Raw genomic sequence first — 23,446 nt, forward strand, 5'->3', positions numbered from 1 at the left:
TCACACAGTTAGTGCTCAATAGATACTACTGTGATGATGATGATAAGCTTCAAACTCAAAATAGCCCTGCCTAGTTCTATTTACAACCCAGTCCACACACTCCGCTCCCCTAACACCAACCTATCCTCTGTACCTCTGTCTCCTCTCTCCGGCCGCCGACCCCTTGCCCATGTCTTCCCTCAGGCCCCGTACTCTCTCCCCCTTCATATCTGACAGTCCACCCCTCTCCCCACCTTCAAAACCCTCCTAAAATTATATCTCCTCCAAGAGGCTTCCCTAAGCCCTCATTTCCCCAATCCAGCTTCCCTCTACATCGACGGTGAGCTTGGCTGGGTACCCTTTAAGCACTTCGATACTCTCCCGCGCCCCACAGCACTTATGTACGTAGCCTTATACTCTACTTTTTTCCCCCTATCTGTAATTTACTCTAACATCTCTCTCCCCGACTCGTCTGTAAGCTCCCAGTGGATAGGGATCATTTCTACCAATTCTATCGTATTGTACTTTCCAAGCGCTTAGTACAGTGCTCTGCACACAGTAAGCACTCACTAAATACCACCGACTGATTGATAGTTCCAACTTCTTTTCCCATTAATTATCTGTGGTTTCAGAACGGATCCTGTTCTGAAATTCGTTTCAGGAATTTGGGTGCTTGGTTTCAAGAAGAGCTTAAATACACAATACCTCAAAGGATATAAACACCATTAGCTTGAAAACTAATGACACTGAATAACACACGAATCTAATTATTCTCTTGCCTCGGTCTCTACTGTATTGGAGCAGTCAGGGGATTGGACACTCCCGTCTGTGGGTTAGGAATTTCTGGCTGACAACAGACATTCTAACTCTTCAAACGGCAACAGAAGGGAGAAAGGGAGGAAACCAACCGGTGGGAGCTTCAGGCCGGGTGGACGTCGGCAGAGCCGGGCTCGCCAATCGGGTCCCTCCCCAGGTTGTCTGCCTGGTCTTGTCCAAATTCTCCTGGACCGTCTCGCTCTCTGTCTCGCTCGCTCTCGGGCCATCTTTCTCATCTCTACTACTCCCACCTCGACCACTGCACACTCGACCAGGTCCTCCAACTCATTCCTCTTAACGGCGTGGCCTCGTGGAAAAGGGACTCGGCCTGAAAGTTAAGAGTTCTCATCCCGGCTCTGACGCTTGCCTGCTGTGTGACCTTGGCAAGTCACTTCACTCCTCTGGGCCTCACTTTCCTCATCGGCAAAATGGGCATTCACTATCTGCCTCCCTCCTGATTAGCCTGAGCCCCATGGAGGACGCGAGCTGGGTCTCACCTGATTAACTTGTATCTACACCAAAGTGCAGGCACAAAGTAAGTGCTTCACAAATACCACAATTATTATTTACTCAACTTCAGACCAACGGCATGGTAGCATCTCGTTTGCCATAACTATTCCCACCACCACCACCACTTGACCAGGCCCTTATACGAGGTCTTTGTAACAAGAGTTTACAGAATGACGAATTTGTAGTATGTTTGTGACACAATTATAGCAGTCTGTCCAGCAGTTTGGGATTTGTTGTTTTTTTTAGGGGAAAAAAAGCCTAGGAAAGGCAATGTTTGCTTTAAGACACTTTAATTTAAAAAGGACTAAAAACATTTACATTCTGATATTTGAAACAAAGCAAAAAGAAGGACTTTGTAGACTAAAAACCAACAGGATAGACATCATTTTATCTTCTTATCCTCCCAAATGAGGCACTGTTAATCCAAGTTCTGCAGCCATGCTGTATCTTTAAGAAAAGAGAAATGCACATACAGTAAATATAATTTCTCTTAGCAGCATTTCTAAAATATTATCCTATATATCACGAGTTGAAAAATGGGGCAAAGAGCAACTCAACCAGGTTATTAAAACTAGGTCATGTTCACTCTAATGTCTCTTTCGCCTTTGGTTAATATCTGATTGTTTGACATATATTACTAAAAGTCATACAAGGCTTCATTAGAGCCAGGGAACTTCATTATTATACCATTGCCCTTCTCTTACGTTATCTGAAATTTGGAGGTATGCGTGTGGAAGAGAAAGACAACTTGAGCAAAACATCTTCCATTTACCCACACAATGTATATCAGTCATAGCCAAAAACACAAGAAACAGCATTATACAGTGCTTGTGTTTAGCTAAGATTCAACTGATTGAAAACTTTTTTTCCAAATCCTGGTTTATATGCAGGAAGAGGGACCTTTAATGGGGTGGATTCCCACAGTAAGAATATCACCAAGTAGAGATACACAAGAATATAATACTCACTTTACCGTGTGGTTGACTGCCGCATCAAACTCGACTGCCCCTCAGCTCCTCTTCATTTAGTATCTCCACCAAAAGAGGTGAATTTTGTGACCATTCAGGTGACTTATGTCAGTGCAGAGCCTAACAGGGATATCATGGAGTGCAGTTTTTTTCTTTAACGGGTCTTGGTCTGTGGGTGGTTGGACTGGTTTTCCACTGATGTCTATTTTGGTAGCTGTAGAACCACTGCCTATCAATCTCCTATGATATGTGAATGCCTGGTTCTCTCAGATAATGCTTCTATAGGTTCTCTGTATCCACCTGCAGCCACCTGTTTTACAAAGAACCCCAAACAGGTAGATGAAAGAAGGCGGAGGGACGAAATGGTGGGGAGGAAAGACTGGAAAAGAAAGAGGCTCTCCCTCCCACCGCTATGTGTTGAATCTGTAAATATATACACACTGCCTTTTTATGGGTAGTTTCCTTTTAGGAAACAAAAGCACAATACAACAATCTACTCAAGACATTTCCAAATGCTCTTTTGCCAAGAGGAAAAGACCTTTTTTATTCCTTCTTCTGGATCATTTGCTCTCATTTATAGTTACCCACACCATTTTTCTACCGGGAAAAGATGCCGTACTGCTAGAAGATTCAAACGTACATATCAAGATGAAACAAGTTACCTCATGTTATGATAAATACATTCAAACAGATGACTCTACATAACTAAGTACCTCACCCGGTGATGTCCCCTTGCTCAAGAGCTCCCTCCTGCCCGGAACTCCCTCCCGCTACATATGACAGATCACCCGCCACGCTCACCCATATTCAAAAACCCTAATGAAATCCCTCCTCCTCCAGGAAGGTTTCCTGGACTGTGCTCCCCTGACCCACCCTATTTTTTCACTCCTCACTGCCTCACCCCTGCACTAATCCCACACCCTAGGGTGCTTAGGTATCCATCCCACCCCCCACAGCACTTATGTACATTTCCATATACTTGGCTGAAAGAGGTAGAGTTTTACCAGTCGTAATGAGGTTTGGAATTCTCCTCAAACATTGACATCTCAAAAATAACCAATTCTGGATCTGCCTGGTGCTCCCTTCCAGATTTTAACAAAGGGCATTTGAGAATGGCTAAATGGTGCGGACTCTGCCTTGCTGAAAAGTAACAAACAAAAGCTTTCAGAAGCACAAGGAAACCAGAGGCTAGGAAACCAGTACGGTCTTGGACAAGGTGTCCGGGAACAAGGGGAGGGAAATTTGACGGGGAAAGAAAGTTGAAATCTTTATCCGTGCATTCTCTCCCCCTTTCTTCTCTCCTGGACCCACTGGATACAGGAAAAGACTACCAGGCTAGCGGCTAACAAGAAGTGCTTTTAAGTCCTGACCTGACCATTTCAATTAGAAAGATGCCCCCTCACCAAATATGGACTAAATGATCCAATTTAAACAACAGAAACACTTTCTTTAAGGTTTCGCATTATTCTGCACCTGGACAGCAACTAAATTTCAGCACTAAGCAAAAATCAGCAAGTATTTTGTCCTTGAAGCCAGGGAATTAAATTCCTTTGAGAGCAAAGACAAAAACTGTCCGTGTAACCCATACCGAAAGAAAAGAAAGATTTTTAAATGCCAAATGCACCGAGATTCTAAGGGTCACTCTTTTGGTGTATTCCACCAGATTAATTCAGCAGCACCGATCAGTAAAATAAAAATTTCAAGAGTGATCATTTAATATTGCTTGCTGTGAGAGATCACGGACAGCTCCCCAATAAAAATAGGATATACAAAGAACCTGGAATATACAGAGTGTGGTCCACAGCTGTAGGCTTTGAACTCCAAGTACAATAGGACTTCAAGGACCCCAGCAAATCTAACAAAATAAACATGAAAACAATCTAACTCCAATGCCATCTTGGAACATAGGGAATGTAATAATCATTCACTCTAGAAAGGCCTCACTCTCACACTGTAATCTATTATGAGTTTCATCACTAGAGCTTCATACATTCTGTGACAGCAATTTTTCATGGGAGGGATGGAAAGGCAAGGGTGGGGGGAGTCCGGGAGGGGAAGCAGAACGACTGTTCTTAAGGAAGATTTAAAGGCTTCTTCTGGCATCCTAAAACTAGAGGTGGGTTTTCACAGTTTGGAAATAAAAGGATTAGGGCTAGAGGTGGGGTTTTTTTTATTATTGATAAACTACCTTAATATGAAGCAAATCGGCTTTGTAAATAGCCTGGTCTCTCACTCTGGTAGGGCAAATGGGAATTTACACTGGGCACACTGATTGCTTTCCTTTACTACTAAATGAACCCCCACGAGAGGAGACTGCTAAATTTTTATATTTATGTATAAGACCTAGTAAGCACATATAATCGTTTAACATGTCCACGACAAAATCCAATATCCAAGAGGATCTGATTACTGAGAAATAGGATACAATGTAGATCTCATTCTTTAGCTCAGCTAATTTTCAGGGAACCAAAATGGTTACAATTAATGTATGGTAGTCTACCGGTATACAATGCAGCTGGGAAAATCAAAGAGGTACGATTTTGAATGTAATACCCACACTGAAGTGTCACCCACCCTGTTCAATCTTTTGATTTTTTTTTTAACCTTTTCTGCTCTGGGGCTTTACACACACACACACATATACACAATATGTATTTTATATATGAAATTGCTTCTCCTTTATGTATTTATAATATGAAGTAATTGTAGGTAAAACAATGTCTGAAAAAATCAAATTATTGGAACTGTGCTCTACACAGTCATAAAAAAACCAACGCTTTTATGACTCAAAATATCATCTTTAATGAAATAGGATGTTTGCTCAGGCTGCTTACATTTTCAATATTCACATTCCTTTTCTCACCAGACAGTAATCTGAAATTTCTTTTCATTTTTAAATAACCACAGAAAAGCTTACACTGAACCACACTCACAAAGTGTAGCTCAGAACTTACTTTTAGTGATGTCTCGTAAAACCTGTGTGATACATATTAACCCTTTCTGGCCAAAATACACACTCCATAACTGGGCTAGGCTGCTACTTACTAGACAACAGGCATCAATCAGACAATTGAAAAAGAGTACATTCACAAGGTTGAAGACATTTTTATTAAACCGATACAACCTGGCTAAAAACCTGTCACGGGGGAATAAACGTTCTATGATGGAACTATTTTTCTGGAAAATACCACCTGCCAATTTACAGAAGACCCTGCCCTCAATTTAGATTTCAAGAAGACCGCTAGCGCACTCATACTATACCACACAAATCTGACATTAAATGACACCTTTGATAGCACCTTCCTTCCAGAGAAGCCACTTATGCCACTTGACATATATATGTATATATATATATATGTGCTGAGAGCAAAAGTCTACCCCCAAAAATGGAACTAAACTTTTCAGCCTGCAGATCCGTGCAGCTGGAAATAAATAATGCAAATATTGCAGCACAGCAGATCAAAGAACCCTACCCCCACCCCAAACACTGGAGTGTCTTCAAAATCCATTTACCAACTGAAAATCTAGAGACTGCCTCCCAGCAGCCTTAGCTTCCAATTTACCCCAAGTGACAGGAAAAGATATGGTTTCAAAAGGACAGGAAAATCAGTATGATTAAAGCCATAGCTCATTACCTTTAAAACTTTGGCCTTCTTTTCCCTCTGTGGCCTTTTGTTTTCTTTTATAACCTAAAAAAAAATCAGATGGCAAAATGAGCCTCAATGTCAGCCCCCCCCCAAAAAAATTAACCCCTCCCCCCCCATCCAATTTATGGCTTTCATTCTCAAAGTGCTTGCACCACTTAAAAACACACCCATGTGTGAGCAGCAGCCTTTAAACTTGAAAAGTCCACCCACCCCCCCCATCGGATAAAAAAAAGGCATAACCCAAGACTATTTTCATGGAGGTGAAAGAGGGGAAATACCCTTTTTCCCCCTTTAAGTCTGTGTTAATTAGTCTCTGCATTCTTCACAGCAAAGCCCACGAGGTAGCCATCTTGCTCCCTTCTGCAGAGGAAGCCTCTCCAGTAGTAGAAGACTTCTGCAAACTGCTTTTTGGTATTATTCTCATGGTGTTTAAAGGCAGCCCCGGCCTGGCAGCGGCGGAGACGTGCTGGGCATGCCTTTTGCAAAAACAGCCCCACGACCGGCTCAGCCAATGGCGAGGCGGGATTCGGCCCCTCCGAAGCGATCGGGTTGCGCCGGCCGGCCGCCGCCGAGCCCCGGCCGAACCCCAGCCGAACCCCGGCCGAGCCCCGAGCCGAACCCGAGCCCCGCCTAGACAAAGGATCTCCTCGGCCGGGCTGGGGCTCGGGGCGGGCTCGGCTGGGCTCGGCTCCGGCTCGGAGGGGGCTCGGCGGGGCTCGGCGGGGCTCGGGCCGGCTCGGCTCCGGCTCGGCTGGGCTCGGGCGGCCCCAGGACGCGCGCGGAGACACCGAAGCTGCGACCTGGATTGCGCGGCGCGGCGGAGGAGGATCCGCTCCAGACGCCGACGCCGGGGCCCCCCGAGGCACATCGGGGCCTCCGGTTCATAATAACTCACACACACACACACACACACACACAAAACCCAAGGCACATGCACACACACACACAAAACCCCATGCACTCAACACGACCCTAAGGCACATGCACACATTGCAATCTAACTGCATATTGCACACACACACAAACCCCCATGCACACACACACAAAACCCCCATGCACACAACACGACCTAATGCCACATGCACACACACACACACACAAACCCACTGCACTCAACACGGACCTAATGCACATGCACACACCAAAACCTAATGCACATACACACAAAACCCCAATGCACACAACACGACCTACTGCACATGCACACACACACAACCTAATGCACATACACACACAAAAAACCCAATGGCACACAACACGACCTAATGCACATGCACACCCCACACAAACAAGACCCAAGGCACATGCACACACACACAGAGCCCAAACGTCCCGATGCACACCCGGAGCCCTCCGGTTCCAAAATAAAACACACAGACACACACAGGAGGACACACAACACACAGCTCAAATGCTCCCAATGCACACCGGAGCCTCCGGTTCAAGATAAAATACACACACACACACACGGACCACCCCCCCCCCCCCCATCCAAAATTCCGGAACCTCCGGTTCCAAATAAACACAGACACATAGACACACCACACACACAAAACGTCCACAATGCACCCCGGAGCCTCCCCGTTACACAACACACACACAAAAAAAACCCCAATACACACACATAAAAACCCAATACACACATACACAGAAAACCCAATACACACCACACAAACCCAATACATACACAAGAAAAAGCAATACACAGAACAAACAACCCAAAGATCCCAATGCACCCACCGGAGGTCTTCGTCTAATAAATACACCACCCACCCATCCCCCCACCAAAAAAAAATTGCACCCCGGAGCTTCCTGCACCCAAAACACACCCAAAACAAAAACAACAAGCCCCCTCTTCTCCCCCCCCCCCCAAAAAGGAAACCAACAAACACAAAAAATCGAACAAACCCTAATGCACCCTTGTAGGTCTCAACAGCCGGATCCCATGGCGGTGCCTCCCGCACCGGGGGGGTGGGGGGGATTAATAAAAGCTCCACCGATGAGGGGCGGTGGGTAAGCGCCGGGGCACGGCAGGGAAGGGGGGGGCCAGTCCTCCGGGCTCCGATGCACAGGGAGACACAACTCTGCACACACACACACATTCATATACACACACATGCACAGAGCTACACACGCAGAGATATGCACACATGCCCAGATACACACATGCACATCGATATGCACATAGGTATGCACACATGCACAGATACCCACATACACCCACTCCCATAGATAGGCACAGAGATACACACACGCACATCGATTTGCACACAGGCACATTGATACACACAGGCACAACGATGTGCACACATGCACAGATATCTAGGGACACAGAGGAAAAGAGGGGGGTGGGGGAAAAAAAAAACCCCAATTAACCCCCCGCCCACCCCATGTCAGAAGGGGCTAAAGTGTGTAAGGTGTTGTGTATTTTGGACTTAAAGGGCAGGCTCCATCCTGATTGTGTGTGTGTGTGTGTTGCAGGGCCGGGGGGTCATGTGAGGACAGAGGCGGGCCGGGGCTGAGCTGGCGGAGGAGGAGGAGGAGGAGGAGGGGGAGGCCGGCCTCATTCCTGGGGAAACCACACCTCTTTGCAGCAGCAGCAGCAGCAAGCCCTAGGCCCTAGGCCCGGCCCCCCCTTCAATCCCCTCCATAAAACCCCTCTGAGGACGGGGACCCCCCCCCACCCCCCATTGCAAGGGACGAGGACGGTGGCTGCTAAAAGCTTCCTAGGTGCCCAACACTGCTCTAAGCACTGGGCACTCTTCTATAGCTGGGAGGGGGACAGCCTCTCCTGGGAGGGAGAGGGGAGGAAAGGGCTACACTGCAAGGGAGAAGAATGAGGGGAGCTGTTGAGGGCTTCCTAGGTGCCCAGCACTGATCTAAGCGCTGGGCACTTCTATAGCTTGGGCGGGGGGAGACCCTCCTCCTGGAAGGGAGAGGGGATTAGGGGGGGAAAAGCTACACTGCAAGGAAAAAGAATGAGGGGAGCGGTTGAGCGCTTCCTAGGTGCCCAGCACTGATCTAAGCGCTGGGCACTGTTCTATAGCTGGGGGTGGGGAGGAGAAACCCTCCCCCTGGGGAGAGCGGGGAGGGGGAAAGAAGTTACACTGCAAGGGAGAAAAATGAGGGTAACTGCTAAGTACTTCCTATGTAATAATGTTGGTATTTGTTAAGCGCTTACTATGTGCCGAGCACTGTTCTACGCGCTGGGGGAGATACAGGGTAATCAGGTTGTCCCACGTGAGGCTCACAGTTAATCCCCATTTTACAGATGAGGGAACTGAGGCACAGAGAAGTGAAGTGACTTGCCCACTGTCACCCGGCAGACAAGTGGCAGAGCCGGCATTCGAACTCATGACCTCTGACTCCCAAGCCCGTGCTCTTTCCACTGAGCCACGCGCTTCTCTAAGCGCTTGGCACTCTTCTATAGCTGGAGGCGGGGGAGGGCAGAAGCTACACTGCAAAGGATAAGATTGAGGGTAGCTACTAAGCACTTCGTATGTGCCCAACACTGATCTAAGCACTGGGCACTGTGGTGGGGGGGAGACCCTCTCCCTGGGATGGAGAGGGGATGGAGGGGGGCGGGCTACACTGCAAGAGAGAATGAGGGTAGCTGCTAAGCACTTTCTATGTGCCCTGCACTGCTCTAAGCACTTAGTATAGTGCTCTGCACATAGAAGCGCTCAAAAAATATGATTGAATGAATGAATAGCTGTTGTGGGGGGGGAGACTCTCCCCCTGGGATGGAGAGGGGATGGAGGGAGGAGGGCTACACTGCAAGGGAGAAGAATGAGGGTAGCTGCTAAGTGCTTCCTAGGTGTCCGGCACTGCTCTAAGCGCTGGGCACTGTTCTATAGTTGGGGGGGGGGCGGGGAGAGACCCTCCCCCTGGGAGAGAGAGGGGACGGGGTGGGGAAAGGGCTACACTGCAAGGGAGAAGAATGAGGGGAGCTGCTAAGTGCTTCCTAGGTGCCCAGCACTGATCTAAAACGCTGGGGCACTCTTCTATAGCTGGGGGGGAGACCTTCCCCTAGGAGGGAGAGGGGCATGGGGGGGAGGGAAAGAGACACACACACCTCCCCTCCGCCATCCAGGGTGACAGGTCCTGATGCCTTTTCAAGGAGGACTTAGGGGTGACCTTTCAAGAGCTTGTTGTTGGTCAGGGATGGTCTCTCTCTGTTGCTGAACCGTACTTTCCAAGTACTTAGTCCAGTGCTCTGCACACAGTAGGCGCTCAATAAATACGACTGAAGGAATGAATGAATTTTCAGACCCCCCCGCCCAAATCTCCGACTCTTCCCCCCCACCCCAGTTTTGAGGCAGTGCATTTGCTCCCACTAGGGCTCTGCCCTCTCTCTCCCTCCACCTTTTTCATTCATTCAATCGCATTTAATGAGCACTTACTGTGTGCACAGCACTGTACTGAGCGATTACTTTTCTCCCCCATCCCCCCAAAAAATTAATGAATAATCCTTCCCGCAGATGGGAAATCATCAGCCAGTGCTTCCAGGGCACAGCTGGGAGGTAGGTCCTCCGGGTGGGAGGGGTCTCTCGGGTCTGCAGGGATGGGGATGCCCAACCCTATCACCCCCCAACCTCCATCCCCCATCCCCGGGTTTGCTGGACACCTCCGGACACAGGTGGACTGGAGTGGACCCCTCCAGATCTCCCTTGCAGACGATTCCATTTGATGAGTGCTTACTGCATGCAAAGCACTGTACTGAGCCCTTGGGAGAGTGGAGGGTAACAGCGCCTCTTGGCCAAGGACCCTGCCTGGGGTGTCGAGTGGGTGCTATCAGGGCCACAAACAAGTCACCCTGAATCCGGGACGGGTGGGAGCCCACCCCCCCGAAAAAAACCTAAAACTGCTCCCTCTGACCAGTCCTGGGGAGGTCCTGGGGGGGGTCTTGGGGGTGGGGGGAGCACTGGGGGTTAGAAAATCCCGGATTGTGGGGCATTCTAGCACACTGGCCCCCAATGCAAATGCAGTTTTCCTTTGTCTGGAGGTCCCTTGCACCCCTGGTTTAAAGCGCCCAACGTAAAACACATTTGACAATGGGGAGGGGGAGGGAGCACACATTCTCACCCCGCAATAAAACACATGTAATAAAACAGACACACGCTAGGCTAACCACAACGACATTGGCGACTGACTTCAACCACAGCAAAGCTGAAACCATTTCTAAACAACAGAAGCCGCTCTCTGAGCAGAGGGCCTGCTCTGTAACCCACTCTATTGCAGGGTTCAATAAGTACATCGGGGCTGGGGAAATATGAGGGGCTGAATCTACAATTCTCATCAACAATTCTTTAAAAATCGGAGGGATGGGCGTTTTTTTGGTTGTTTTTTATTTATGCAACCGGGTCTCTAGAACACTTAGATGATTAAAACATTTCCCAAGTTGTTATCTAAATTGTTTTTACTTTGTATCCAAAGAGAGCTGGGGGGTGGTAATTTTTTGCACTGTTGTCTCCAACTCCTACGATTTTTTTTTTTTGGATAAAATGAGGGACCAGGAGACCATAAGAAAATGAAAATGCAGTTCCCAAAAACCTCTAAACAAAAGTCCACAATTTTTTCCACCTCACAGTGGTTCCCGACCTGAAATGACATCTGGCAGTGTAAGGTGATCCTGCTAGTCTGTGTGGCATTGTTCTGTAAAACGAGTCAAATAAAATAGTGTCTCAACTCATTTCTTGGTAGATTGTGAGAGTTAATCAAAGTGACCAGAATGACATTAGCTCCAAATGTCCAGCTGGATTCCGCATCTCAAAGATGTGAAACTTGTTTGAACATAGAAACAGATTGGTAGTGGCTGATGGTTATGACCATCTGTTCCAAGGCCTTTATCTAGTGCTGTGACAGTCTCAGTTCAATGCTTGGGCAACAAGGAGTCTAAAGATGGAGGTAATAAACATGAAAAACAAGAGTGGATTCCCTTTCGGGCATCTGGCCAGCGAGACGCGATGGGTCCCGTCTGTTGATCGGCTTCTTGTCTGGGGCTGAGACGGCCCGGATGGGCCAGTACCAGCCTAAGAGCCAAGAGATGTATTACCCAACTGAAGGTCTACTTTCAACTTGTGGTATGAATTTGGGAAAATCCTTTAAACCTCTCTGTGCCTAGGTTGCCCCCCCACCCCGCTTTTTTTTTAAATGGTATTTGTTAGGTGCTTACTATGAGCCACATACTGTATTAAGTGCTGGGGCAGATACAAGCTAATCAGGTGGATACATCCCTGTCCCACATGTTCCACAAATTCTTAATCCCCATTTTATAGATGAGGGTAACTGAGGGCCAGGGAAGTGAAATGATTCGCTCAAGATCAACACAGCAGAAAAGGGCAGAGCAGGGAATTAGAACCCAGGTCCTCTGACTCCAGGTCTGTGCTCTTTCCATTAGGTGACGCTGCTTCCCCTACGAGTTGCCAACTGAAGTTAGAACCACAAGAAACACTCCTATAACAACCTCCCCTTTCCCTCTGCCCCTTCTTCCCTCCCCATTCCCCTACTCCCTCCCTTTCCCCCTACTCCCTCCCTCTGCTCTTCCCCCTTCTCCTCCCCACAGCACTTGTGCATATTTGTATATATTTTTTTATTACTCTATTTTATTAATGGGTGTCTATATCTATGATTCTATTTATCTTGATGGTATTAACGGCCTGACTACTTGTTTTGTTTTGTTGTCTGTCCCCCCTTTTAGACTGTGAGCCCGTTGTTGGGCAGGGATTCTCTCTTATCTGTTGCCAAATTGTACATTCCAAGCGCTTAGTACAGTGCTCTGCACATAGTAAGCGCTCAATAAATACGTTGAATGAATGAATGAATGAATGAATTCCCTTAAAATATCCATAACTTTTTTTTTTGGAAAGCCAGGGTTGTAAATTCACTATGGACAGGGAACGCATCTGCTAATTCTGGTGTACTCTCCCAAACACTTAGTATGGTGTTCTACGCATAGTAAGTGCTCAATAAATACCATCGATTGAGTGGGACTGTCACAACTAGCAAACATCATCACACACGTCAGTGCTGGATAAGTGAGCTTCAGGCCCAGAGACAGCTATCACGTCAACCCTTTAGCTTTCATATAGCTTCTCAATCGAACTGGACAATGCCTCATTATGTCACTGGGGAAAATGCCATTAAAAAAAAAATATCCTCCCTCTACCACAGAGCGGTGAGGACCTTCAAAATTCTTTTTATGTCTTGGATCCCAAATATGCTGCTTCCACAAGCACACCAGGAAAGTGGAGGTTCCCTGAAATGTCATTCCCCTCTCAACTCGTTGCGAGCCAAACGGGAGTAGGGATCGACCAAAACCCGGCTTCCTTAAATCGCCACCTCTTCCTTTTCCTCTCCGCTCTCCAATTCCTTCATCCCTCAGTATTCTCAGAAACTCTTCACTGACATTCTTCCTTCTTCTCCTTCTCACCTCTTTTGGGGGCTCCAACTTTACGAGCGGTAAGTTGGACGAAATGATTCCGGCTGTCATATTTTCCGAACCGTTAATAAACACAAAAAGGCACTCCATGTGTCTCCTAACTGTTCGGGGTTGGTTTTGTTTTTGTTTCATTTCTCCAAGCCTAGGGCACTACAAGTTCACAAGGGGGAGAAGCTCTTTCCTGACTCAGGGGCTGAGCAATAGTCTGGGCACGCAGCGAGGCCTCTGAGTTCTAATTCCGTCTTTGCCCCTGACCTGCTGGGTGACCTCAGACAACAAAACATTTCACCTCAGTTTCTTTCAAGTGTGAAAGAGACCAGCCAAGGCAGGCTTGGTTGCACACTTGGCCAACTTAAGACCCTGGGAATGAATGATGAATTTGGCTCTTTGTCTCTGTTGAGCTAATGGATGGGAATCACATACACTTCTTGGCAGGGATTTGAAGAGGCCACGGGGTGAAAAGTGGCTGGTTTAAGTCAATACCAAGACCTAACACACAGCACAGACAGATGCACCCCGTCCTGGAGACAAGAAAGAAAGTACTCAGGGCAGATGAAAAATACGGCTAAAGGAGGAAATCGTGCTTGGTATCAGAGGGAGGGTACAAAAAAGTGCTGAACAAAGGGAAAACAAGCAAACTGAGATTAGTTTTGGTTGAGAAAGGAGAGTAGGAGCACAGCCAAATTCCTCTCTCCTTCATTGAAATACATAGAGTAATTAACCGTTATGTCCCCGAAGGTGATCAAACGGCCCTGGCACTCTGTGTGTGTGTGTGTGTGTGTGTGTGTGTGTTGGGGGGGGTGCCTCTTGCAAGATTCCTGGACGCTTTAAGACTAAAAAGCTAGAGGATCCATCCCCCAACTCTGGTGGACACTGAACAGCCAGAAGGACCTTCCAGCAAGCAGCCCCCTTCCTCTCCAATTTCTCCAATAGGACCTTGAAGATTAGGATCTTATTATCAAGTAAGGCCTAGGTAAGACCTAACAAGACCTCCGCTTGATGTGCACCCATTTTTCGGCACCCATTTCACTTCCTCCCACAACCCTCCAGAGTTGCTTAACTTCTCTGGGTCTCTGTTACCTCATCTGTAAAATGGGGATTAAGAATGTGAGCCCCATGTGGAATAGGCACTCTGTCCTACCTGATTAACTTGTTTCTACCCCGCGCTTAGAACAGTGTTTGGCACACAGTAAGCGCTTAAAGTACCATAATTATTATTAATTATTACTCATGTACATAGTCGTAATTTATTTATTTCTAAAAATGTCTGTATCCTCCTCTAGTTTGTAGGCTCGTTGTGAGCAGGGAATGTGTCTTCCAAACTCTGTTGTACTCTCAATCACATCAATCGATCACATTTATTGAGCACGTACTGTGTGCAGAACACTGTAAGAGGCACTTGGGAGAGTACAATACAATTAACAGACACATTCCCCGCCCACAACAAGCTCTCCCCAAGCACTCAGGACAGGACACCGCACACAGTAAAGTACTCAATAAATACCATTGATTGTCCGATCAATTAGAAAAGCCCTCTCTGGCCTCCTCCCCATCCACCCAGTTACAGATTAAACTTTCTGTATTTCACGTCCATTTATAAAAACCAACTCATAAAATGGAAGAACGGTGCCCAGAAAAGAGAGAGAATTGGAAAACCCAGAAATGGGCACATCCCAATATTAGACAGTCCCGGGAGATTTGAGGGCCACAGGGAGGAAGAAGGCTTGGAGGTTTTCCAAAAAGTAGATTGTGCAGCGTCAATGGATATGACAAAACTCAGCTGAGGGCTCAACTGGTGGGGACGGAAACTTTCCTAGACAGTCTAAAAAGAACAAAGTCCTGGGTATGATTGTCACAGTTATAACAAGTCCTTCTTTAAGTTTCTCTCAATCTAGAATTATTGAGATTACCATTACATAGCTCTTGAGAGTCCATTACTGCCCCGGTCATTTATAAATTAGAAGATTGTCTCTCTTTATTGCTGTATTGTACTTTCCAAGTCCGTAGTACCGGGCTCTGTACACAGTAAGCGTGCAATAAATATGATTGAATGAACGAATGAATGAAACTAAGGAACTTCACGTCGTATTGGGTTCCACCTGTCATTCTGGCTCGGGGCCTCTGTCCCATCACCTCCCCTCGCTTTTATCGGTTATCACTGAACCTAGTCTAAGAAGAGTAGCATGCTACCCTTTTAAATGTTCCCTATTAGATCACATTAATAATTCACACTCCTCACCTCTTTATGAGAACGGAAAACCGCGCTTGTCTAAGCTTTAAAAACTAGACATTCGGTTCAATACGAAACTCAAATCAGACCACCACTCTCCCCCCAACCCCAACCCTTATTCTTATTCTGTCTGCTGCCCAGACTGAGTTCAGAATGACTGTGGCACGTGGAGCAAGCTGGAGGTGGGCAAGTTGCCCAATGAGCTCTTTAAATTACTTATCTTGAAAGCCCTAATTTTTTTTTTTTAAGTTGCCTTAAATAGAACATGGAAAGCCTTTCACTATGCCAAGTAGTTACTGCCTCCGGGATACAACAAAATGAAACCGCTACTGAATGGATTTTGTTTTCCCAGACACCTGGCAAGTCTGACACTTGTGCTCAGGTCAACATGAGGAGGACGACTATGCAGGAGGTCAACTCGCTGCAGACTGAAACACCGTTTCCTCATCCGTAAAAGTTAAGTCTCCAAAACTGTGTAGCCAGTGAAGCCACATTACGGGATGAGGTTTAACACGGAGCCACTGAAACGAAATTTTTCTCGGACCATCCCTTTAAAACAGGGCCTACCTGTGGCTCCAGCCAGCAGACCTGACTTCACAGTGAATGATGATGATGATGGTTATTTGTTAAGCACTTACTATGTGCCAAGCACTGTTCTAAGCGCTGGGGTAGATACAAGATAATCAGGTTGTCCCATCTGGAGCTCACAGTCTTAATCCCTTTTTACAGATGAGGTAACTGAGGCGTAGAGAAGTTAAGTGATTTGCCCCAGCTGATAAGTGATGGAGCTGTGAGACTCCCATGCCCTTGCTCTTTCCACTAAGTCACGCTGCCCCCACAGTGAATGCCCACTGCAAGTATTTCCCAAGAAAAATAAAGGAAAAATTTCCCCCGGCACCCCCAGGAAGGCAGGGTAGCCTAGTGGAAAGTGGCTGGGACTGGGAGGCCAGGGTTCTAAAACTGACTCCACCACTTACCAGGCAACCTCCGGCGGTTCGGTGCCTCCGCTTCCTCATCTGTAAAATGAGTGTTAAACACCTGTCTCCCTCCTCCTTGGACTAAATCCACATGGAACTGGGACTGTGTCTGGTCTGATAGTATTCTCTCTATCCTAGTGTTCAGCACAGTGCCAGGGACAAAATAAAGGATTTAAAAGATACCACAATTATTATGTATTATTGTTATTATTAAGCTTTTAGTGTTACCAACCAATTGGCCGACATTCAACTGAGCAGAGGAATATGAGACCGTTGATCGCTTTCAGAGAATAATAATGTTGGTATTTGTTAAGCACTTACTATGTGCAGAGCACTGTTCTAAGTGCCGAGGGTAATCAAGTTGTCCCACATGGGGCTCACAGTCTTCATCCCCATTTTACAGATGAGGTAACTGAGGCACAGAGAAGTTAAGTGACTTGCCCACAGTCACACAACTGACAAGTGGGCGAGCTGGGATGAGAATGACTGCTAGGGGTGAGCAGTATACAAATTCCACAAGTGGGAAGCAACCAGGTCATGGATTAAGAGCGATGGAGGTGGGAATAATAAGTTATTTGGGAAACGACTGCCGGAAGACACCTAATCCCAGACGGTTCTCCTGCCTGGGGTGGGAATCTAGGCAGTAGCATTTGATGACTGTCTCGGAGCCCTGGGTGAGTCTGCTAGTGGAAAAGTCCCCCAGCGATGGTAAAGTGGATTTGATGGGGCCTTTGATGGAATGAGCAATGACTGTCCATTGGGGCACCAGGCCTGCACAGCAGCAGTTAAACTAATGTTCACCTCCCTTTTAGACTGTAAACTCACTGTGGGCAGGGAATGTGTCTGCTAAACTGTTGGTTGTGTGGTACTCTCCCAAGTACTTAGTACAATGTCCTGCACACTGTAAGTGCTCAATAAATACAACTGAATGATTGATTGATTTTAACGGAATTTGTGAAGCACTTACTATAATAATAATAATAATGGTATTTTTTTGATATGTGCTTACTATGTGCCAAGCACTGTTCTAAGCACCGGGGGGGATACGAGGTAATTAGGTTGTCCCACATGGGGGCTCACAATCTTAATCCCCATTTTACAGATGAGGTAACTGAGGCACAGAGAAGTGAAGTGACTTGCCCAAGTCACACAGCTGACAAGTGGCAGAGCCAGGATTAAAACCCATGACCTCTGACTCCCAAGCCCGTGCTCTTTCCCTTGAGCCATGCTGCTTCTCTATGTGATAGGCATTGTACTAAGCAGTGGAGGAGATACAAGTTAATCAGTTTGAACACAGGCCATGTCCCAGATGGGGCTGACAATCTTAGTTCTCCTTTTACAAATGGGGGTAACTGAGGCCCAGAGGCCCAGAGAAGTGAAGTGAGTGGCCCAAGCTCACACAGAAGACAAGTGGTGGAGCCGAAATTAGAATCCAGGTCCTTCGGACTCCCAGGCCCCCACTCTATCCATAAGGCCATGCTGCTTCTCTTTGGGAGCTGAGGTCAGGTTGAATGTAAATCAATCGATCGATAGTATATACTGAGCATACTAAGCACCGAAGAGTACAGGACCTGAGGAAATCCTAGTTAAGTCAGGCAAAGGGTGAACCTTGTTGAGATACCTTTCCTCTTTAATGTTGGCATTTGGTATTTGTTAAGCTCTTACTATGTGCAGAGCACTGTTCTAAGCGCTGGGGTATATAGGGTAATCAGGTTGTCCCACGTGAGGCTCACAGTCTTAATCCCCATTTTACAGATGAAGGAACCGAGGCACAGAGAAGTTAAGTGACTTGCCCACAGTCACACAGCTGACTAGTGGCAGAGTTGGGATACAAACCCATGACCTCTGACTCCCAAGCCCGTGCTCGTCCCACTGAGCCACGCTGCTTCTCTTTCCAGAGAGAACATGGGTACTCCCCTTCTGAAACACAAATGGGTTGTGCTTACCACCCCTAAACAGTGACCTAACAACAACAATCATAATAATAGTAATAATGGTGATATTTGTTAAGCACTTACTATGTGCCAGGCCCTGTACAAAGCGCTGGGTTGGATATAAGCAAATCATTCATTCCATCGTACTTATTGAGCGCTTCCTGGGTGCAAAGCACTGTAACCTTAAGTGCTGTTGGACAAATTGAGTTGGACACAGTCCCTGTCCCACGTGGGGCTCACAAGTCTCAATCTCCATTTTCCAGATGAGGTAAGTGAGGCACAAAGTAGTGAAGTAACTTGCCTGAGGTCCTACAGCAGACAGGTGGCACCCCAAAATGGGAGTAGAACATCAGGTCCTGTGTGAGTATTAGGAAGTTTGGGGAGCCGGGGGTAAATATGTGGCCTGACCTGACTAACCGGAGGATCTGGAAGCCTGAGGTGATGGAAGTGATGGGAAAGTGCCCTTAAGGTACTTTCCTCTCCACCCTGCAACCGGAAGAGGTACTGTCTCCTTGGGTGGGGGTGGGATGGGGGTGGAGGGCGGCCCACTGAATGCCTTTCAGACTTCTTGGGCAAGCTGTGAACCTAAGGTTTGGGAAAGAATTATAAAGATAATATCAGTAGAGCTTACACCTATGAAAAAATGCCTTGACGCAACTAATCAATGGATTGCAACAGGGAATTGTAACGTGAGTATGCCAGCCCTGGGATATTAGCCAAAGGATGGCCAAATTGTGACTATACACAACTAGAGTCCAGATGTCACTAGTTTTGTGAATCAACTTGGGCTACGATGGGAGTAAACACCACTGATCCGCTGGGTAACTATGAGCAAGTCACTTCACTGGACCTCGGTTCCCTCATCTGCAAAATGGGCATTAAGACTGTGAGCCCCATGTGGGACAGGGACTGTGTACAACTTGATTAGCTTGCAGTGTGTGGAACATGGTAAGTGCTTCAACAAATACCATTTTAAAAAAAAACAAACTCTGCTGCTTTGTACTCTTCAAAGAGCTTAGTACAGTCCAACCTGATTAGCTTGTATCTTCCTCAGTGCCTGGCACACATAGTAAGCACTTATCAAATACCATTAAAAAAATGCAGCCATGGAGTGTTTATCTTTTGGGGGGGCAATTCTGCATCTGAACCAAATATGTAAATTAAGTGGACTACTTAAACACTAACTAATGAGCAACTCAGATTTTGACCATGTGGACAAGCCTATGCAAACGCAGACTATAACAATAATAATAATTGTGCTATTTGCTAAGCGCTTTACTATGAGCCAAATGTGGGACTCACATGGGGCTCAAATTCTAAGTAGGAAGGAACATAGGGATCTCCATTTTGCAGATAGGGGAACTGAGGCCCAGAGAAGTGAAATGACTTGACCAAGGTCACACAGCAGGTAGGTGGTGGTTCCGGGATTAGAACCCAGGTCTTCTGAGTCCCCGGCCCACGGTCTTTCCACTTGGCTACACTGCTTCTTCGGGCAGGGAGAGCGAGTGCCGCCGCCCAGCCCCAGGTGGGAGCCTCTTCTTTGGAGCGGGGCTGGGTCGTCCAGAATCTCGTTTTCTTCCGAGGCCCAGAGACGGTTTGCGAGCCTCAGTCTGCTGAACTCTGCTCAAGCACCTTTCATCCCGGGCTAAGACTCTGTCCCAAATACTTCCAGTGGTAAATGTGATCACGTCCCACTCACAAATCAACGTGGCCTAGTGGAGAGAACACAGACCTGGGAGTCAGAAGGACCTGGGTTCTATTCCAGCTCCACCACTTGTCTGCTGTGTGATCTCGGACAAGTCACTTCACATCTCATTTGTACCATGGGGATTAAGACTGTGAACACCATGTGGGGCACGGGTTGTGTCCAAACTTGTATTTACCCCAGAGCCTAGTACGGTGCCTGGCACATAGTAAGTGCTTAACAAATACCATAAAAAAAAAGAATCAAGGGACAAGGCATAACAAAAGAATGACCTTGAAGGCCTTCATTTCTTCCCCTTTAGATTGTAAGCTTCTTGTGGGCAGGGAAATGTGTCTTCCAACTCTGTTGTATTGTACTCTCCCAAGTGCTTAGCCCAGTACTCTGAACACAACAAGCACTTAAGCATTCCTCCCGGCTTAAATTCTTAAATTGTGAGCCCCATGACGGACATGGACACTGACGGCCCACATGTTTAAGGAATAAAAGTCGTGCTCTTACCTCCAAAGAGGCCGGGTAATGTAAGAAAGTAAGGCTCCCCTCGATGTACCTGTGGCATTCATTCGCTCACTCATTCATCCGTTTGTTTGTATGAGGTAACTGAGCAAACAACACTATACTAGATGTTTGAGAGCACCCATTAAGAGTTACAAAACTAATCCCTTCCCTTAAGAAGTTTAAGTGAAAGTCCAATTCTTAACAGCACTGAGACCCAAAGGTTTGTGGTTCCTGGGTGTTGTTATTTGCCTCATGCTCACAGGAAGAACTTGGGGAGGTGTAGAAAGATCCAGATGCTCCTAGGAATTCGAAATTATGGATTGATTTTTCAAGGCAGTCAGAGCCCCCGGCATTTTCCTGGGTACGAAACGTATGCAACCTCCCCACCCCAAGAAGCTCAGCTAAGCAGGTGGCAGTGACAACCCAGTCTGAAGCATAGGATCTACCCAAATCATAGGATCTAAGGAGATTTTTTAAATTTTTATTATTTTAAGGTATCTGTTAAGACTTCCAATGGTGGTGAAGCCTAGGAGCTTTGAGTGCCAGAGCTCTAGGGTTAGAAACCTCCTCTAGACTGTAAGCTCATTATGACCAGGGAATGTGTCTGCTAATTCCCAAGAAGCAGCGTGGCTCAGTGGAAAGAGCCCGGGCTTGGGAGTCAGAGGTCATGGGTTCGAATCCTGGCTCTGCCACTTGTCAGCTGTGTGACTGTGGGCAAGTCACTTAACTTCTCTGTGCCTCAGCTACCTCATCTGTAAAATGGGGATTAAGATTGTGAGCCTCACGTGGGACAACCTAATTACCTTGTATCTACGCCAGCGCTTAGAACAGTGCTCTGCACATAGTAAGTGCTTAACAAATACCAACATTATTGTACTGTACTCTCCCAAGCGCTTAGGACAATGCTCTGCACACAGTAAGTGCTCAGTAAATATCATCGATTGATTGATTGCTTGATTCCTTATTCTCTACCCAGCCAGGAGGATGAGGTCTATGTCCAGCTATGTGTATGTGTGTGCGGTGTGTGTGTGTGGTTTTTTTGGGGAGGGAGGTGACACATATTGTCTTGTCTGCCCCCGAACCACAGAAGTGTCAGGCCTACATCAGCAACTTTTCTTGAGTGGACATTGTGTTGATAGTCTTATACTGTATGATTTCCCTTTCTCTATTCTATTTTAATGCTTCTCTCCCCCTGTAGACTATAAGCTTCTTGTGGGCAGGGAACACATCTACCAACTCTGTTGTACTGTACTTTCCCCAGCGCTTAGTACAGTGCTCTCCACACAGTAATTGTTCAATAAATACCAATGATGGATTGACTGACAGAGAGCACAGGACTGTTTCTTTTGACAGCTCTCTGTAGATGTTTGGCCACCTCCTTCTAGACTGAAAACTTGTTGTGGGCTGGAAATGTGTCTGTAATATTGTTGTACTGTACTCTTCCAAACGCTTAGTAGAGTGCTCTGCACACACTAAGCACTCAATAAATACGATTGACTATTTCTTTTAAAAGGACAGGATGAGAAAGAAGGGGAATGGCAAAAGAAAGAAACAATTAAAGGAGGGGAGGGAAGGGAGGCAAAATATAACAAGAGCTGAAAAGTTTAGGAAAGGAGAACAAAAAGAAGCAAGATTCATATTTGTCTTTCTTCTTTCATTTACCATTAACCACACCCCCACTTCTCCAGTGGTTGTGCACCTCCTAGCTGAGAAATGACATATCTACTGTTCTGCCAGGTTCAAACACCGGGTCAGTTGGATAACTAATGTTTTGGGAATTGAAGATGCTTTGAATCATGCCAATCCCTGGCCCACGTCCTGCCTCTGGCCTGGAACGCCTTCCCTCCTCAAATCCGATAGACATTTACTTTCCCCTGCTTCAAAGCTTATTGAAGAAACCATCACCTCCAAGAAGCCTTCCCTAACTAAGCTTACCCCCATCTTTCCTCTTCTCCTACTCCTTTTTGGGACACTCTGACTTGCTTTCTTTGTTCTTCGCCCTCTCCCAGACCTACAGCACTTATGCACATATCTGTAATTTATTTATTTGTATTGATGTCTGTCTCCCCACCTCTAGGCTGTAAAGCTTGTTGTGGGCAGGGAAGGTGTCTGTTAATTGTTGTACTGTACTCTCCCAAGCGCTTAGTACAGTGCTCTGCACACAGTGCTCAAGTGCTCAAAAAATACGATTGAATGAATGAATCATGGAAGATGGGATCAAGAACATAATGTCATGCTACCATTATCTCCCTTCCCTCCCACTGCAATCCTCATCTTGGGATCTGGGAGAGGGGGAGATGAGGAAGAAAGGAAGTACTCTCAGATGCTAGAGGGTAGGAGTAGGGAGTGGCATGCAGAATCAGTGTTGCAGGGAACGAAAAGGGAGGCAAAAATGCAGCGGTTCGAGTTAAGCAACTGGAAACTATATTTTAAAGAAGAAAAGTCTAATTCTTTTTATTCAGGAGCAGGCTTTAGTACAATATACTGTATTCCCAAACTTTCTCCCTTTCTGCGTGTTCTTCTCGTCTCCCCAATTATTATTGTTTTATTATATTGTTAAGTGCTTACTATGTGTCAAGCTCTGTTCTAAGCACTGGGGTGGATACAAGTGAAATGGGTTGGATACAGTCCCTGTCCCACAGGGGACTCACAGTCTAAGTAGCCTCTTATTTTAATGTTTGGCAAGAATCTTACCCCACCATTAAAAACTATGAGAGAGTTGTAAAATTTATGACTACTACTCA

The 23,446-nt window shown here is 46.6% G+C and overlaps 1 long non-coding RNA gene across 2 annotated transcripts; it reads right to left on the reverse strand.

Annotated features, from left to right (window-relative positions):
- Positions 1 to 1,578: 1,578 nt before the first annotated feature.
- On the reverse strand, positions 1,579 to 6,524 carry LOC103169825. 2 transcript variants are annotated; one of them, XR_003757841.2, is made up of 4 exons: positions 6,199 to 6,524; positions 5,909 to 5,962; positions 2,274 to 2,583; positions 1,579 to 1,752 (listed from the first exon to the last, which is right to left on the reverse strand). It is a non-coding gene; the product is annotated as an uncharacterized LOC103169825 (long non-coding RNA). The 2 variants fall into 2 exon arrangements; XR_005659870.1 differs by having other exon boundaries at positions 2,274 to 5,962.
- Between the last annotated feature and the right edge of the window lie 16,922 nt (positions 6,525 to 23,446).

This window comes from Ornithorhynchus anatinus, chromosome 3 (assembly GCF_004115215.2).
Source record: "Ornithorhynchus anatinus isolate Pmale09 chromosome 3, mOrnAna1.pri.v4, whole genome shotgun sequence".
Taxonomy (NCBI): domain Eukaryota; kingdom Metazoa; phylum Chordata; class Mammalia; order Monotremata; family Ornithorhynchidae; genus Ornithorhynchus; species Ornithorhynchus anatinus.